This window comes from Taudactylus pleione, unplaced genomic scaffold (assembly GCF_031769625.1).
Source record: "Taudactylus pleione unplaced genomic scaffold, aTauple2 ptg000556l, whole genome shotgun sequence".
Classification (NCBI taxonomy): domain Eukaryota; kingdom Metazoa; phylum Chordata; class Amphibia; order Anura; family Myobatrachidae; genus Taudactylus; species Taudactylus pleione.
In genome coordinates, this window is record NW_028284958.1 from 4,050,988 (window position 1) to 4,070,352 (window position 19,365).

The 19,365-nt window shown below is 40.9% G+C and overlaps 1 pseudogene; it reads left to right on the forward strand.

Annotated features, from left to right (window-relative positions):
* Nucleotides 1–3,368: 3,368 nt before the first annotated feature.
* Nucleotides 3,369–19,365, forward strand: part of LOC148481881 (uncharacterized) — a 68,589-nt pseudogene continuing 52,592 nt past the window's right edge.

Sequence of the window (19,365 nt, forward strand, 5' to 3'; positions counted from 1 at the left end):
TTTCCCACCACTCCTCCACTACCTCCCACAAATGGTACATTCCTGTCAATCACCCTGCATAATGGTAAGCTGTGTGTGCATGATCGCAAAGAGGTGGTTGGCAAATGTGCATTGCGAGGCATACAGTACACATGCACAGTTTACCGATAATCTCTCAAGTGCAAAATCATACTGTACAACAAGGGCCAGCTCAAGAACTGTTCCAGTTGGGTGCAGGACCAATAACTACTGTGCAGCTCCATTGTAGCCTGGCCTGTGCAGTGTTGGGCTCTTACAGATGGCTCAGATATGACCTGGGCCAGGCATAATCTTGCAATCTGCAATGCAGCAGTGTGACATTATTGGTCATGTTGTAGGTCACGTGGCCTCACATCATCCCTGCCCATGCTGAGGCAGGCTATGATGGTAAGGGGCTGGAGGCTGAGGAAGGTGATGGGGTAAAGGAATGTGATGGGGCTGAAGAAGATACTGAGGGTCTGGGGCTGAGGAAGGTGATGAAAGGCTTTTGGGCTGAGGATGGAGATGATAGGCTGAGAAAGGTGATGAGGGGCTGAGACTGAGGAAGATGATGAGGGGCTTTGGGCTGAGGATGGTGATGAGGGCTGAGGATGGTGATGAGGGTGGAAATGAGGGCTAAGGAAGATGTTGAGGGTATGAGGCTGAGGAAGGTGATGAGAGGCTTTCGGGTGAATATGGAGATGATAGGCTGAGAGCTGAGGAAGGTGATGAGGGACTGAGGCTGAGGAAGATGATGAGGTGTTATTGGGCTGAGGATGGTGATGAAGCCTGATGATGATAATGAGAGGCTGAGGAAGGTGATGAGGAGCTGAGGATTGAGGATGGTGATGAGAGGCTGAGGATGACAATGAAGGCTTAAGATGATGATGAGGGTCTGAGGCTAAGGAAGGTGATGAGGGTTTTTTGGGCTGTATGATAGTGATGAGGACTGAACATAACCATGAGAAGCTGAGGGCTGAGGAAGTCGATGAGAGACTTTTGGACTGAAGATGGTGATGAGGGCTGATGCTGGAAATAATGGCTGAGGAAGATGCTGAGGGTCTGAGGCTGAGTATGGTAATACAGGTTGAGGATAGTGATGAGGGTCTGAGGCTGAGGAAGATAATGAGGGGCTTTTGGGCTGAGGATGGTGATGAGAGGCTGAGCAAATTGATGAGGGGATGATGAGGGTTGAGGATGGTGATGGGGCTGAGGGCTGAGAAAGGTGATGAGGGAATGTGGACTGAGGATGGTGATGAGGGGCTGAGGGCTGACAATAGTGATGAGGGCAGAGGATGGTATTGAAGGGCTGAGGATGGTGATGAAGGTTTGAGGACAGTCATAAGGGGCTGAGTATGGTGATGGGGGCTGAGGATGGTGATGAGGGTCTCAGGCTGAGGAAGTTATTGAGGGGCTTTTGGGCTGAGGATGGTGATGATAAATGAAGATGTTGATGAGAGGCTGAGGATGGTGATGAGGGCTGAGGATGGTGATGAGGAGCCGAGCAAGGTGACGAGGGCAGTGATTAGTGTTGAGATTATCAGAAAGGTGATGAGGGCTGAGGACAGTGATGAGTTGCTGATGGCCCAGGTGAGGAAGGGTGAGGGACCAAGATCCAACCTACTGGCCTGGTCTGGACTCTTTGGAGAGAGACACTCACTGGCCTGTGTATGTTTTTTTTCCTGTGGGGACTACTGTGTGAGTTTTTTTGCCTATGTGGGCCAATGTGTGTGTTGTTTTTTTCTGTGGGGACCAATGTTTTTTTTTTCCCCTGTTGGTGACAATGTGTGTGTTTCTCTCCCTGTTGGGGACAATATGTGTGTGTTTTTTCCCCTGTTTGGGAGAATGTGAGTGTTTTTTTTGTCGGGGACAATGTGTGTGATTTTTTTATGTGGGGGTCAATGTGTGTGTTTTTTTATGTGGGGGTCAATCTGTGTGTTTTTTTTCCCTGTGGGGGCTAGGCTTCATAGTATTTCTTTGTTTTTTTTCTGTCGAATAATTTGTTTAATTTTTTTTTTCTTTCATTAATAAAACTATTATATAGTTTGATCCGGGGGATGGATGATGCAAAATTCCTTGCACAGGGAGCTAGTAGACCTGGAGCCGGCCCTGTATGTGACTGTGAATCAACCCCATAGCCATAACGTTGCGCCCCAATGGGAGAAATTGAATGAAGCAATTAAATACTGCTGCTGTTATGTTATGTTATGTAAGAAGATATATAATTAATGAGCAGTAGATGTTGCACCTAATATATTAATATTGAAGCAGTAGAATTTGCTGAGACATATTACAATATCTATGAAAGCAATGAGCAATATAGCATTTAGAAGAAAATTAGATGAGCATCATAAGGTTCACTGATCAGAAAATAAGACAACCAGTCCAAAGAGTAGTTTATTATGGATAAGCACCATTTCCTACCAAGAGCAATGCCTGTATTTTGAACTTTAATGAAAACACAGGTTGCACAAGATAATGCAACTTCACACAGCTTTGCAATTCTTGGTGTTCAGTGCAAATAAATCCCTTTAGCTTTAAGCATAGAAACAGTTAAGGGGCTTATTTTGACTTGCTACTGGGAGCAAAGAAAGCAAGTAACTGTGCACCTGGACAAACCATGTTGCAATACAAGGGGCGCAAATTAAATTTTTTCCACTCAGATAAACCCTTGCAGCTTTTGGACAGCTTTATCTTTACATTGGAATTTAGATTTGAGTTTGAACACAACCCTTCCAAATATCAATCCCTCTGTACATTTTACGTCTGCTCCACCTGCAGTGCAACATGGTTTTGACCTGGTGAAAGCTACTTTTTTTTTGCTTTGTTTGCGTATCAGAATCAGCCTCTACATGTCTTTGGGCTCTATTTATTAACATTATTTTTACTAAAATAAAGTGAAAAAGGGTGTTTTCACACCCTCTTCACATTATTTTAGTATCACCTATAGTTATTACAGGCCAATTGGAGTAGAATTCGTAAAATTCTACTCCAACCCCTAAGTATCACTTATTTTTAGTAATCAGATCGCATTTCCCATAACTGTAATGGGAAATGGGATCCGACCAAAGTTACTAAAAATAAATTGTAAAAAAATATCGGGGAAAGCCCTGTGTTAATGGCGTTATCCAGGGTCTCCCCCGGTTATGGACTCCTACTCCACTCTAAGGAGGAGAGCAGAGCCGGGAGTCGGTCCCAGTAATCAGCTGTGTGGTCTAAACAGATCGCAAGCTGATTACCATAACAAAAAAGAAAAAAAAATTGTCAAAAAAATGTTTTACTTACCTGACTCCAGGGACCAGTGATCAGGTCAGCTGGTCTCCCATAGTGCACTGTGGCCCGGTCATCAGGTGATCGGGTCCCAGTGCAGTATGGGAGATCTACTGATCTGTGGCATGGAGGACATCACCGGAGGACTGGATCATGCCTGGCCTGGATCATGCAGGTAAGTATAATTAAGGGAGAGGGGGGGTTGCCGGGGGTCTGCAATTGTGGGGGCGGGGCTTAGTGCCGGGGGGTGGAGCTTAGCACCAGGGGGTAGCAGCGGCGGCCAGTCGGTGCATGCGCGGGCACTTTGTCACGGAATTTTTTGTGAAAATACCGTGACTAGTGTGCGGAGGGGATTTGTGGGGAAAGAGCTTTATCGCAAGCTCTGTCCCTACAAGGGATTTGTAGTAAATCCCTGTGATATTGCCTGAATTCGCAATGCAAATTCAGTCGATAATATCACACTACAATCTGCAATCAATATGCGAATTGTAGTAAATAGAGCCCTTAGAGTGAAGATTTACTGTAAATTATCAATACTAAACAATGGTGGGTGTTATATGTAGATAAGTAGTGTTAGCTTTAACCTTGATCAGGGTGAATATATTGTGCAGATCTGTGTTAGAACAAGAGATGTGTGTTAATTTCCGTGTTTTGGCTATGGTTTTGGCAAAACCACCCTTAAATGTTATGGTTTTGGCAAAACCACTCTCAAGTGTTTTGGTTTCGATTCGGTTTTGGATTTGGATTTCTTTATAAAAACAGCTAAAATCATGTAACATGGACCTGTTTACATGCAATCCAAAACCAAAGATTTGTTTTTTAAATCTGAGTTCTGAACTTACAGCAGACCAGAGCCGGGACTATGTTCTACTCTGAACCCCAAAAGTGATCCGAGCCAGAACTCAATTCAACTCGGAACCCATAAGTTTGAGTATGCTATCTTTTCAGGAAAACTGAATCGCACATCTCTAGTTAGAACTAGGGAAACTGTTCATTACAAGGCAAAGAATGTATGGTAGTCCCTTATGTGGTTATGTGTGTGGCTCAGGGCCGGCTCTTGGGGTGTTCGACCAGTGTTCGACCAGTGTGGTCAAACAGGGGTGCCACCCCATAGATGGTGCAGTCCTCCCATACATCATGATTTCAGCCGGACAGTCCCGTTTTTGGTCACTGTCCCGCTGTTTCACCTGCGGGCCGAAGTGTCCCATGGTCAGTTGGGAGGTTGGGGACACGCACCACCACAGCTCTACTTTGCTATGCAGAGAGCAGCGGGGCCGGTGAAGCTGAATGTATGCAGCACACATGCTCATGGTGTCCATTCAGTGCAGGGAGACAACTGGGGCAGCTCAGCTACTGACGGAGTGCGGGGCTCACCCCCAGCATAATGTAAAACGGAAGGCACGCCCCAAATAACGTCACCTAGAAGCCGTGATGTATAGAAATTAAGCCTTGCCCCCATTTCAGCTGTGCGCAGTGGGTAAAGGGCAATGACAGATACTGGCACAGTGTGCTGCTCCCCCTACAGCTGGCCCTGGTCTGGTTGTTGGCAACAGTGACTGCTCTGCTTCTATCTCAAGAGATTATCAACAACCCTGAGTCAGAGAAAAGCAAGAACCCAACCACACTCTTTCAAGTATGACTTTAATAGGCTAGAGCACAAGTTCTCAACTCGGTCCTCTGGACCCCAAACAGTGCATGTTTTTCAGGTCTCCTCACTGAATCACAAGTGAAATAATTAGCTCCATCTGTGGGTATTTTAAAATGTGTCAGTGAGTAATGAATATACCCTGTGCACTCCCTAGGTGACCTGGAAAATGTGAACTGTATGGGTTCCTGAGGACCGAGTTTGAGAACCACTGGGCTAGAGCAAGGGAGAAAAATTAGTAAGTGTGTATACATGGATGATTCTTGATAGTGCAAAATGATCAGGAAAAATATATAATTCTTGCTATTATGTTCTTGATATGGTTAGCTTGCTGTAATTGCTACTGTATCTCCTTCTAAACAGTATCTCCATCTAAACAATTCTATTAGTCATATCAAAGAAAGTCACTATAAAATATTTTCATACTAGAAAAAATACTGTATCATACTTATCAGAATTACCTCTTAAATACTAAATATTACTATATACAAATTCATCTCAATCATACAAAACATGTATTGTTTGTTAATTTTGCATAATTACCTTCACTCAATAGATACTATACAATTATCATGACCATAAAACTAAGTAATTTAGTAAGTGTTATGACTATTCTGTTGCTGTTAATGCCACAAATTGTTAGATAAATCTGTCTCTTTCCTGCTGGTCCCTGAGAGTTTACTGTAGTTTGGGCAACTTTTACGTGATTGTTGGACTTGCCAGGTCTCAGCTGAAGTCCTTCCTGTAGTCCTGATGGCTAATTGGATCTGCTTCCATGTCTTCCTACTGTATTCTCCTCTCACACCTGAAATTCATATTTTGTTATTTACTTTGCTTTTTAGATCGCTAATTCTATCGCTGGTAATTTCCCTCTCTATGCTACTCTGCCTGTGACTTTTCGGATCCAGCTTCTCTGACTTATAGCTCTTCTGCTACTAGAGTTACAGTACTCTCAATTTCTTTACTGTCTAAATCTCCTCTACCTCTATATTAATATTCTTTCATAACATTTTCCCGCTCTGAATAGACCTGTTTCTCTACCCTGGTCACTTTCCTTTTGTCTTTCCATTTCTATATATTGTCTTTATTTCATCTCTCATTTATTGCTCATGTATTTAGTTTTAATTTACTTTTTTAATCTTTCTTTTTTCTGTTCTATCTCTATATTTCTCATTAATTCCTCTTTTGTTCTTGGTATCTTAATTTTTACTCTTTCAAACTATTTATCTATTGATTCTCTGTACATCAATTGTCTTGTTTTTTTCTGCTGTCAGTATCTACTATTCCCACTTCACCTGTCATCCAATAATCCTCTCACTTAAGCTCTTGTTGTTTCTTACTTCTCTCTAATGCTATTTTTTTCCTCTCTCTTTTAATGGTCTTCTCCTGACTATAGCTTCCTAAAAAAGTGACTGCTATATTACTGATCAATCAGTCACAAAATGTACTTGCTGAGTGACTCAGAGACCTTCTCCTACTACTTTGACCAACTCCTGATTGTTTCCCTATTCCATCTTCTTTTCACTTGTTTGCGCCATCCATGGCTCATTATTCTCCCTGCTAATTGGCTTGCGGCGGAGTTGTGGCTTGAATATCGTGCCAGTCATGTGTTTGGCGGATGTACATTTTTATTAATTAGACACAAACTGGCAGAATTCCTCCATGTTGTGGTCTGTTACCAGCCTTTAATGCACAATGAAAATACTTTATGTTCATTCATTACACAAGTTCCACTGCAAAACTGAACAGCACTGTTATGATTACCATGCATGCATATATTTATGTCCAATGTCCTATATAGTTTCTTTGCAAATAATATGTCTATATTATGCCAACCAATAGGGGTTTTCACAATGTCATTGGTAATTTAGGGTATTATACATCAACTGTAGTTTTTTCTGTTTAAGTCACAGAAGAAGTCACTGCCGGGATATTGCTTGTTAAGAGGTTCATTCATTTATTGCTAATTAACTCCCAATAATTACCCTTAAACGTAATCTTATAACTGAAATAAAGACATGACCACCACAGCTTTGGTGAAAAGGTCACAGCTTTTATTGACTGGTACTGTAATTATTAACTAAAGGTGGCAAAGAAGGCACTATAAATTTAAAGTCTAGCATCTAAACCAGACACAAAATGGGGAATGGCTAAAATGATCCCTATTGATGCACTTGTGTTGTAGAAGACTCACTTCCCCATAATTGCGCACAGTCTGAACGCTTCTACAAAGAAGTACTCAGTACCCCAAGATGTAGCACCTTCCCACCACATTAAGCGTCCACTGGACCCAGGCCCATCACTCAATAAGACAACAGGTTAATCCAGGAAAGGCAAAAAACATTTAATGAAAAATCCCTAACCCAAATTTAGGTGCACCCCATCGGGTTGACAATACAGCCAGATGCAAACATAAATAGGCAGTGGAGAGTTTAACTGGGCACACTGACCTGTCAGCATGTGCAGTGGGCATCAACCAACATTCCCTACCCATCTGATCAGTCATAGGTCTTTGCAATTTAGAAATAACCAAATATTCAATAACCAAAACATTACACAACAGCAACCCAGTAGAAACAGATGCTTTTCTGGAAGCAACCAACTATATAGCCCAAAAGGCACCTAAAAAGCAATGGTAAAGCCAAACTAAATAAATGTACCTCAAAAGCATATGAAGCCAAACTGTCCCATGTAATGCCCACAACAACTGTAAATCTACTGTCTTGCAAGAATAAGCGCTGGCTGTGATTTCCTTTGCCCAGCCCTTAAGAGTCTTCAAGAAGACAAAAGTTTTAGTGGGATCCGTCAAGTTAAAAATTTTACAAAAAAAGGACTCCCCACCACTACTGCAGACATGGAAGCCTTAAGCTGGCCATTCACTATACAATTTTCTGTCAGATATCTGTCCAATCTGGTTGGTTGGAATGAAATCCTGGTAATGTATGGGAGCAAATGACAATCGTCCATTTGCTCACAAACACTGGAAAATAGCCAAAAATGGTTGTTCAGACAAATTGATTAAAACACACAAATTTAACCAATTTGAACATTTTTTTTGTCCTTTTTTCAGTGCTTAAAACCATATGATGGACTGTCATTTGCTCCCATACATTACCAGGTTTTCATTACAACCAGCTTTAGAGTGACTCCTCTGATAATGTTCCCAAACAAACACCAACAAACACTGCTGTACTGACTTACCCTTCAAATTACCTCTGACAACGTCTGCTTCCCAATCATGCCAGGTTGCATTATAAATGCGAAAATTTGCCGGAGCCAACAATCGTCATGCCCGTATGTCTATATGATAATCTGCCAGACATAAAAAGGACAGGGTAACCCAACTACAGTAGCTGCAGGAACCAGTGCCAAAAACATAAGAGATAAAATGAGACAAAGCCACCTCTATTTTATTTGTTAACCCCTGGCACATGCTAACCTGATAATGATTGTTTGCTTCCAGAAAACTTAGAACCAAATGTTTCAAAACCTGTAAAAAATGAGGAGGAGGAGATGGCTGCTGATTACTAGCAGCATGAACAACTCCTAAATTATCACACAAGAAAACAATATTTTTAGCCAACTTTGGAACCCAAATTTCCAGATTATCGGAAACAAAACAATAACAGTTTGGCAGTAAATCCTATTGCCCACCAAGACAAAAAGGATGTCTGAAAGGATGGCAGAGACATTAAGCACAGGTAAAAAGAAAACAACAGAAGGAGGGGGTGGAGGAACATGCACTGTTGACATAGGCAGGGGCAGGGAGGGGCCAAAGAGCCGGTTGTTGGCTGGACAACTAAAGAGGGTGTGGCAGTACCACTGGTGGTGCAGGGGGCAGAAACAGGGCTATACTGCTGGAGCCTGGAAACTTTGGGGGACCTGGGGGACCAATACAGAAATTAAAAGTCAGGGAGTGAGGGCACAGAAAAAGGGAGGAAGGAAGCCAGAACTCTAAGAGTTCTGCAGAAGGAAAGAAGCAGGTAACGGCAAGTTTCAGGTGTCTGGGACAGTGATGGGCACTAGACTGGCCCCGAGTTATGCCAATTTGTTTATGGCCCATTGGGAGTCCTCTGTTTTTGAGGACCATTCCTTTGGGGCCAGTCTAGTGCCCTGGACACGTTATATAGATGATATTTTTGTTTATTTGGAGGGGAAATAGACCATCCTTGGATAAATTTTGTTAATTTCTCAACTCTAATACCCGTAATATTGTTTAAACCTTTGATATTAGCAAGAGTCAGGTTAATTTTTTAGATATGACTTTATACATAAAAGATAGATGCCTACTTACACAGAATTATATTAAACCCACTGGTTGAAATTCTTAAATCGATTACACAAGTAATCACCATTTTAATTGGTTGAAAAGTATCCCTGCGGGACAGTTCCAACAAATTCATAGAAACAGTACTGAGATTACAGAATATGAGACACAATCAGAAATTTTGAAAAAGCATTTTGTGTCAAAGGGTTACGATGCTAGCGAAGTTGAAGGAGCACATATAAAGATTAGGAATTCCAATAGGAACGACCTTCTGAATAAAAAGGATGGAGGGCATAAAGAGCATAATAAGGAATGCATACCTTTTATCACCAAATATAATAACCAATTCCGTCAAGTTGAGAATATTATTTTAAAACATTGGCAGATTTTATATAGAGATTCCACGTTAAGGAAATTTATAGAGAATAAGCCTACTTTTATTTATCGATGAGCTGATAATTTAAAAAGCTCCTTGGTACGCAGTATGACATCTGATCCAGGTCCTAGAATAATGATTAAAACAGAGGGGTTTCATTGTTGTGGGACATGCGCGATGTGTAAAGCATGTAAGAGTTCCATAGATAAAATCACTCAATATAGATCGAATCAAACTGGGAAAACCTACATTATTAAAGATTTTATTACATTATATTATTATAAGAATTGTGTTTATTTACTGGAATGTTGTTGTGGGAGCCAATATGTGGATAGAACAACCCGTATGTTAAAGGAGAGACTCTCAGAACATTGTAGAAACATCCATAAGGGTGTAGAGACTCACAGTGTTCCTCTCCAATTTAAGGAAAAACATTCATGCGATCTTAGATTTCTCATTTCTTTTTGTGGCATTAAACTATCCCCCTCCAAATGGAGAACAAAGGATCAAGAAGGGGATTTGGCTAGGTTAGAGATGAGGACAATTTATGATTTATGCACTTTAACCCCAAGGGGTCTCAACATCGATTTTGAGACTAAGTGGTTTCTATAAGTTTTCATAAGCGATAAGGGATGAGGACCATTTATGATCTGTGCACTCTAAACCCTGAGGGATCTCTTTATGGATTTTATGAATAAGTGTTTTTTATATTTTTATTGATACAGTTTGTAGGATATGTCTCTATGTTGTTTTCTAATTGTATTTTTCTCACTTTATTATGAGGTATTTTTATTCCTGTGATTCTATGGGCATTTCTCGGAAGAACTACCATCCCCACAATTCCATTCGGTAATCTAAGATGCTGTGCATAATGATGTGTCCGAGGGTGTGACCAGCTGGTATCCGCACTGTTAAGATACCCGTCCGTGTCTCTTGCAAGGACTTCCTGATGTGCGTTCCACCGTCCGGAAATACCATTTAGATTATGGTGGGGAACTGAGTCTGCGCATTATGATGGACAAGTTTACGGACCACCACCCATGTTGGTGACGACTTCCGTTTTCGGATTCCAGAACTTGGAAATTGCATCACAGCCATATCATTGGGATATTGCGTTCCACTACCAAGAAGGGGAATGGATTGATACAGCTATGGGATTTCTATGGACTTGTATATATTGGCTTTAGGACTTTGCACTGTACTTTTGTTTTCACTGGTTGGGGAATGGAAATGTATTTTGATTGTTTTTAATTATTTATTGTTGGTTGTAGTATTTTCATTATATATCGATGTATAGCAAGTGGATGTTTTAGATTATTAATAATAATATATTTATTATGTTATATATGAATTTGAGACCACAGGTGTTTTCACTAATGAGAGTCACTTGATAAGGGTTCATGTATAAAATGAGCTTCAGTTCTCATTTCTCCCATACACCTTGAGGAAGGAACAGTCTGAAATGCGTTGGTGGTGTGGGAGACTTTACTGCTACCTGGTTGGACCTAAGAGGGGAGTATTCTGGATTGATCTGGGAGGAGATGTATCCGGATTAACATATCTACCTATGTTCTTTACAGTGCCTACCTCTAAGCCTACTTTGGTATGCAGGAACCCCTAAGGGGGTCTTTGTTTGGTTTATTCATCTGCCTTATTTGCATGTTCAGTGTTTTGTTCTGTTGTAAATAAATACCCTTACTGTCTTACATGATGGGAGGTCATTCTTTATGATTTATGTTTGAGGTCTTTGGGAGAGTCGATCACAGTGAGACAAGTGATCACATTGGAAAAAAAACATAGAGGATCCTCTAAAGATTCCTTTATGTGTACTCATCTCACCATTTTGAGGTGAGCATTTATTCATTCAAGTACATTAGAATCGATTGATTGGACCCCCTGAAGATTATGTTTGATATTTTTGCACAAAGGAACTATTTATGATATAATTTGACTTGCTGACGATCTTTTTCAGATCAGCGCTGGGTGGCCTTCCCTCTTTTGTATGTGCATTGTGGTGTAAAGGCAAGTGGAAAAAAGAGGGTGCATGCCCCAGCATAACCCTGAAGTGCAGTAGAAGAAGAAACAACAACAGCAATAGGTTAAAGCACCCCAGAAGCAAGCATCTTCACACCCCTAATGACATTCCCCTGGGAAGAGAAACAAGTAGGTGAGAAAATGGCCTCCATTGAATAGGATAGTACAGGCAGAATAGGATGGGTAGAGGAAAAGGTAGCCAAGCCGTAAAGGTGAGTGTCAGACAAAACAGCCACCAGGCCAAAAATGGCCATCGGTCCAGCCACATTAACTTGGGCCAGCAGACTGAAATCAGGCCCCAGCTACGATGCCAGATGACCCCACCTGCCAGTGGGTGGCACTAGGATCAGATGACATAAAGACCAAAGGGGAAGCCTGGGACAATGGGGACAGAGACGCCGTGCCTTGTGGGCTCTGTGGTGTTAATTGCCTTGATTGCTGCAGAAGCAGACAAAAATAGTAGGCCAGATATGCTGCAGGATCCAGATCTGACAAAGGTTCCCTGCATATGGCTTGGAAACAGGAGCACCAGGGGTAGTGACACTGGTTGCATCCACGGTGATCTAGAGTAGAGATATAGGAAAGAGTGGAAAATTTCAGAAAGTGTGTTGTGGTTGGAGTATTTTGGCAAGGTGGATGGGAGGGGGGGCACCAAAAAGAAGGGGAACTGGAGGGACCTGGAAGGAGGATTTGAAACAATGGAGGACAGAAAAGAAAAGGCAAGAGGGAACAAAAGGGGAAAAAGAAGGAAAGAATGTGAAAGCAACAGGAAAAACACAGTATAAACCAGAAAACAGCAGTGACACAGTGACTACTTATTAAGCTGACATCCAAAAGGAGAAGAAGCTGTATAAACTCTGCCCATAACTTAAATACTTTGCAAGCTGAAAACGGGATGCCATCAGGGTACAACCATGCCACCCCTTATGCCCTTACACCCTGGGTGGCAGCATTAGCAGGACACACCTTGTTATGGCCATGAAGAGAATATGTACTATGCAGTATATACAAACATATTGCAGACTGTGTGCATAATAAAAAATAAGCAATAGTTTAGAAGGATCATACAGCAAACTAAGCACTTTCTATATAGAAACATAGAAATTGATGGCAGATAAGAACCACTTGGCCCATCTAGTCTGCCCTTTTTTACCTTTTGGTAACCTCAACCGTATGTGATACTGAGTATATTAAGCACTTAACCTTATTTATAAAATTCCTATTTCCCTATAGATTGTTAGACTGTGAGCTGGGCCCTCGTACTCTTCTGTCTGTTTATCACTAATCAGTTTTGTTTGAATACTGTGTTCCCAATTGTAAAATGGAATATGCTAGCACTATGTAAATTAATGTTGAGAAATACAGTATGAAAATTAGAGAAGCCTGGAGAGGAGATTTTGCTGAGAGCTTTGGGGGGCAAGCCTAGACTCTAGACGTTATTAGGCCCCGTCCCCGTCTTGGCAAAACATTGCTAAATGACCCAATTTGCATTATTTTAGTTCTGCTCCTCCGTATGGAACCGCAAATTGCCTGTATAATCGTCCCATCCCGTCCACTTTACTATGAAGTAGTTCTTAGTACTTCTTAGTACTTAGTACTTCTGCGGGGGACTAACTGAAAAATGGTGAGTCTAATCTACTACCAGAAGAGTAGGAAAGTATGGAGCAAAGCATTAAAAAGGAGTAACTTTACACCTTGGAAAACCCATGCTGTACTGAGGGTGAGACAGATTTAAAATATTCAGAGATTTGGGAGTAGTGTGTCCTACAGTAGCTCAAATTTAAATTGCAGTGTAAAACTAAAGATATCCAGTATTAGTGTACTACAATCAAAAGCAGTCGATATTTATCCTGCATGCAAAAACAATAAATGTATTTGCAGCTCTTCCAATGCAACATGGTTTGTCCAGGTGCAAAGTTACTAAGTTTTTTTGCTTTGCTCCCAACTATGAATCGGCCTCAATATTTTCCATTTCTCATCAGCCTTAGCAAACTGCATCAGAGCACATGTCATTTACTTTCTACATTTTTAATATACACTAAACACTAGAAAAACAATACAGTGCTAGATCCAAAACATATAGGGCCTGATTCAGACCCGCTCACTAAGATGCATACTCTCACTGCTATCGATGGTTTGCAGTGTGTATGCATTGTGCGCATGCATCGCAGTACTTATGTGCATACCTTAGCGAAAGTTCACAATGCACTCGCTCACTGCGCATAGACAGTCCAGCAGAGTGAGTGACAGGAGAAGCCGTTTGTAGGTGGTAACAGGGGCTGGCCATTAAAAATGGGGGAGTGGAGGTGCAAACGCAGGCGTGGTGTTTTAGAGGTGTGCATAATTAAAATACAGCATCATAGTACACGTCACCTGGCTTGTTATTACACTGAAGTGCTCGCAGTGCTTACGGTAGGGTATAGTCAACCTCAAGCGCTGCGATAGCATCCGATGTACTGATGGTTGCATACACTTCCTGGACATGATGTGCACAAGTGGGAGTCTTAAAACAGGCTGGTGGGTGTCTGCATACACTATGTGATTGCTTTCTAAGAAATACTGGGCGTGCTAATACATTGCTGTGTGGTAGCACTGCCTATGCAATTTGCATACACATTGTGCGAGCGATCGCATCTAACGAGTGGCTCTGAATCAGGCCCATAATTTTATATGAATGCCAGTGACTGTCTATTCAAATATTTCCGTTATAGCCAGTTGTGAAAAAATAATATATCCACTGCTTTGGAAAACAAGATAAATTTGAGACAGACAGCACAGACTCCCAAACTGCAATTAACATTATGGGCTGGATTCAATTCAACACAAATTGAATAGTGCCGGGAAGGAGCTCCCAGAGCTAGTCAATACAGCGGGCTGTTAAGCCCGACGGATTTCTTCTTGCATCCCTCCTGAGATGCGAGCAGAAATCAGACATAACTCCTGGCGCAATACTGTTTTCTGCCCTTAGTGCAGCAGAAATAGCATCACGCTGGTCAGTTTAGTCGAAGAATGCTGGTTCGCACGACTAAACACCATGTTTATGGTGCGAAAATGCCCATTATCGAACATAACAGCACACTGAATTGAAGCTCCTTCCCATTGCTATTCAATTCGCGTTGAATTAAATTGAGCCCTATGTGTTCTTAACTTAATGTCCTCTGAGACTAAGAAGAGCATTTGCAACAGAATCATTGGTTCTGCAATATTTTTTATTAGTTTATCTGTTTTTATCTTTATTGGATTTTTATGATACTTTTTAGCATATGCCGGCATTTTCCCCGAAAGTGGGTGGAGAAATGCATAAGAGCCTTTCTGACAAAGAAGTGGGACTGTAAACAGTGAGCCGATAAAGCAGCTTCTACAGGTGGGATGAAATATTGGATCCCCTGCGTATTTCCAACTGTGGGAAGAGAAAGTAGTGCGTATACAGCCTATTTTTATGGAATGAATATCCCTTAAGCAGTGTAGACATTGGTGGTAAGTTACTGCAGTGTGAATAATCATAACAACATCCACACGGAATATCCTGTTCACCAATAGTGTCATCTTGGTTGGAATGGGCAGTCATTGTGAATGTCAGATAAATATATTGACTCTTTGATAAAGACACTAAAAGCACAATCTGTCCCAGGACATTTATGCATTCAATGTGACAGTTATCCTTTTAAGCTGGAACTTTTTTCTATCAATCCTCTGGAGAAACTCTATACCTGAGGAAAATCCTGGGGAGATTGGACTGAACATTAATTAAAACTCCTTACAATTTTGCATGTCCATAAGTGTTCTATACATTGGGATATTCACTACAGGGGTGACCCCTAAAAACTTACTTTATATGATTAACATCATGGATGGTTGCTACTGATTAATTTTTCTTTTTTCTTTATTTTTTACTAATTTCTTGTATTTAATTTTTATTGTTATGTGCATTTGATTTTAATGCTTATGTGATATTACGTTATGCAATAAATAAACAATATTCTTTCCTGTATAGCGCTCCTTCTAACAGTTATCATTATCTGTACAGTGCTTTATTTAGAATTTTAACCTAATTAGATAACTCATGAAGGTTGGTTTATTGTTCTCATTCAGAGATGGATGCAAACCTGATGGTTTGCGTACATTGATGTTAGAAGATCGGCGCATTTGCTGCAGCTGTACTGCACGTGCGCCGGTCTTCTACTGCAAAATCTCTTGCAGTTCCCCAAATTTGCAGCCTGATTGTGAGGCTGCAGCAGTTTGTGGGTGGGGGGTGGGTGTAGCTGGCCTACTTTCCAGAAATGGGGGCCATTTCTGGAGCTGCCCCCAACCACCCCAAGTACTTACCTGGCATTAGCGTGGCTTTAATAAAACTTTTTATTTGTTTTTATAATTTTTTTAAATGCCAATTTATTTGCAGGCAGATATGGTACCCCCTAGTCTATTGGATTAGTGGGTAAATGCCATGACTCCACTCCAAATGCTGAAACAACTTTATATTTCATGGGTTAGCATAAGATGAGAGTGTTAAACTTTGCTATGGTTTGCTTTGCTCATGTATACAATTGTATTGGAAATGGAATATAGATGTTATATTTGATTTATGGTTTCCTGGACATATATTAGCAAGAATAACTAAAATATGCCATATCAGATGTTAATTGAAAACATGGGAGTTAATGTTACTTTTTCTGAAAGATTCATCGGGGAAAACATCTATTTATATTTCATGTTGGATACATTATTTCAAAGAATATATTTTATAAATAAATTATCCTTATTGTAAGTAATGGAATGACCTACATTTAGCACATATATCTTGTCCGACATCTTGAAACTGTGCTAGAGTGAAATATGTATTCCAACTACCTCTGTATAGCAAAACACCAATTAGATGTTAACATCATAGGTATGTGCACATACATTAGCTTGGGACTTTCAAACTGAATTGCCTAGAAACCCTTGTAATATTAACATTTAACAGGCTTATGCACAGGCAGGTTTTTACCTTTTTCTCTTGATAGATAGATATCAGTGCATTATTATTATTATTATTATTATTATTATTATTATTATTATTATTATTATTATTATTATTATTATTATCAGATACAGAATGCTTAAGGAGCTACAGAGAGAAAATATTAATTGGTGATAATTGACTTATGTTAACTATATAATAATATATTAACTTGAATGCAGTCTAATCTGACTTCAGGGAATCTACATGACACTTTAAACGCTCTCTTATTTAACTCTCACCACAATATAAAGGAATATGCAGTAGTGTGAAATCATAAGTAAATGAGTCATTTAGGCGATAGGACCCTGTTGAAAACTTTTCCACAAGTGTCCTCCTGTAAATGGTTGTCACTGTCAAAGTCATAAAATGTTGTGATAAGAGTTCAAAATCAAATGATGGTCTAGTATTCCTTTCTCAGTTTTAAACAATATGGTCCCACAAGTGCTATTGAAATCCTAATTGTTGTCAAACTGATAAAGTTTGATATGGGGAAACAAAGAAAATAGGGATGGTACTGTAGGACATTTTCTCAAAGGGAATAATAATAATAATTAATAATGTTATTTATATAGCACTTTTCTCCTAATAGGACTCTACATTTGCCTTTACAGCACAAAATACAAAACAAACTTAACAAGGGACATTAGTGAAATGCTTGGGTGAATAGGGGAGTCTTGAGTTTATTTTTGAAGGATTCTAGAGTGGGAGCTTCTCGAAATGTGCTGGGAAGTGAATTCCATAGAGTCGGAGCCACAAAACTGAAAGCTCGACCCCAAATGAATTCTGGAAGATTCTAGATACTGTTAATAGTCCTTCATCAATGGATTGCAATAATTGAGTGGGACAGTAAGGGATCAGAAGCTGCTTCAAGTACCTTGGGCCCTGGTCATGTAGGGTTTTGAAAGTCAGTAAGCCAATCTTGAAAACAATTTGCCTTCTTACAGGCAACCAGTGAAAGGAGTAGAGAATTGGTGTTATGTGGCTGGAACAAGGCTGGCTGGTTAATAGCCTTGCAGCTGCATTTTCTACCATCTGCAAATGGTGCAATTTTTTTGCTGGGAGACCAAGGTAGAGGGCATTGCAGTAGTCTAGGCGTGATTATATAAATGCATGTAAGACTTTAGGCAGATCTTCTGAGGGAATTAAGTGCTTGATTCTGACTATGGCCCTCATTCAGAGCCGCTCGTTAGCAGCAGTATGCTCATTGCGTTCCGATGTTGAGAAACCGAGCATGCGTCGGTGTAACTGCGCATGTGCGTACGGCAGTTTGCGAGCTTTTTTTCACTCGTTCGGCAAATTGTGAGCAGGAAGTGACATGTCAAATGTGATTGACAGAACAGGCCGTTTTTGGGCGTTGACGGGGGTGGAGATGGGAAAATGCAGGCGTGGCGAGGCGTTTTTTGGGTGTACATAAATTAGCTCATGCGAACGTCCAATGTGTTCGTACCAAGTCATACGTCACTGGCTGATCCTCTTTCCGTTCAAACTGCTTGCACAGCTTGGGGTCTGGATTACTCGACCACAATGGCGATGGCCTTGTCCTCTGGTCCGGGCCTCCCCGATGTTTCATCGATTTATCACGGCTTCTCAGAAAAACAATCAACTTTGGATTGCAAACCAGCTTGTAATGTGTTTTTTTTTTCTTTGGGATAGCACAAATATCAGGATTACACAATCAATTAGCGTTTTTTTGTAGGAATGTTTTTTACAATTTTGTTAGTGTTTTGTGATATTGTAACAATATTGTCATCATGTTTGTGTGTATTGTAACCTTTTGCATTGGGCTGGAGATTTATTTTTTTTTTAACAAAGTGTTCCTTAAAGAAACATTTTTTTTTAACCCTTTTTTTTTTTAAAGCTAAGATTTTGTTTTTGCCTTGTGGTACAGGATTAACTATAAACCATTTTTCAAATAATGTCACAATACAGTTGCGAACATTTTTTATTTTTTCAACACATTTTTGAACAAATCATGTGCATTTTGCCTTAAAAGTTTGGGGTCATTGTTACCCACTAATATTTTGTACATTTGTCTTTTAAAAAAAAACAATTTTGGACCAAAAAAAAACCAAAAAAAAAAACAATTCACAAGAAAGGAGAGGGAAGTTTTGGCCCTTAAGGAACATGGGACAAGCACAGAAGGATTGTGGAAAAAGTAGCCAGTGCTGTCATCGTTTCTTTCCCCGTTTGGCTGGGGTAGGGTGGGCGCCAGACCGGGTCCGGGATGTCCTCTGGCTGGCCTGTCCAGAGGCAGATGTTGTGGCCTCTGGACTAGGCACAGGGCTAGGCACATTTGGAGGAATGGCTGTTGTTGTGCCAGAGGTGGAGGATCCAGATGTTCCGGCAGGAAGGGAGGTCGGCTCCACCATGTGCTGGCGAACGAGCTGCTCCAGGGCATTGGCAATTCGGATGTTGGCCCTGGTATTTTCAGCCAGGGCCTGACCAATGGTAACGTTGGCCACAGCATTTTGCTCCAGGGCCTCAGCCACCCGTAGCAGACTGGCGTCCATCCTCTGCAGAATCTCCGTATGGGAATCCGATTTAAAATTGAGTTCTGTGAGGAGTGCCACTGCCTGCGAGGGGGATTGCCCAGGACTGGCTTCTGCAGGGTCCTCAGCCGGATGTACTGGTTCCTCTCCTGCAGAGCCAGCAGAAATTCTGCGGCCAAGGCTCCCCTCTGGAGCAGACTCATCCGCCTGTGTCTCTGTGAGAATAAAGAGAAAAGAGGAACATTACAATCTAGATATTGTCACAATAACATTTCAGAGTTGGTT